We start from the raw sequence: 500 nt of genomic DNA, 5'->3' as shown, positions 1-500 counted from the left end.
CCAGAGGGACCCTCCGCCGTCACAGAGGGACCGTCCTCCGTCACAGAGGGGCCGTCCTCCGTCACAGAGGGACCGTCCTCCTTCAGAGAGGGACCGTCCTCCGTCACAGAGGGACCGTCCTCCGTCACAGAGAGACCGTCCTCCGTCACAGAGGGACCGTCCTCCATATTACAATGTTACTATTATTATTGTTGTTGCTCAGGATTTATGTAGCGCCAGCAGTTTGCACGGCGCTGTGCGATATACAGAGAGCTCAGTGACAATACAATTGAAGACAAGGTTACATTGTGTGTATTTGGGGAGATTTGACATTTAAATTGGGTCTCTGAGAATCATTTACAAAGTTTTATTTTTTGGGGGGGAATTGTATGAAATAACATTTTCAGCCCAACTTGGAATTTATAGTTGAGAATCAAAATCCGGCAAAAAGAACTGAAGGACTCCACTTCCCAGAATCCCCTGCGATGGAGGCAGGAAGTGATGCGGGTTGTCATCTCCCA

This window comes from Nanorana parkeri, unplaced genomic scaffold, assembly GCF_000935625.1.
Source record: "Nanorana parkeri isolate BGI_ZX_2015 unplaced genomic scaffold, ASM93562v1 scaffold2364, whole genome shotgun sequence".
In the NCBI taxonomy this organism is placed as follows: Eukaryota; Metazoa; Chordata; class Amphibia; order Anura; family Dicroglossidae; genus Nanorana; species Nanorana parkeri.
Note: the sequence above shows the minus strand (reverse complement) of the source record.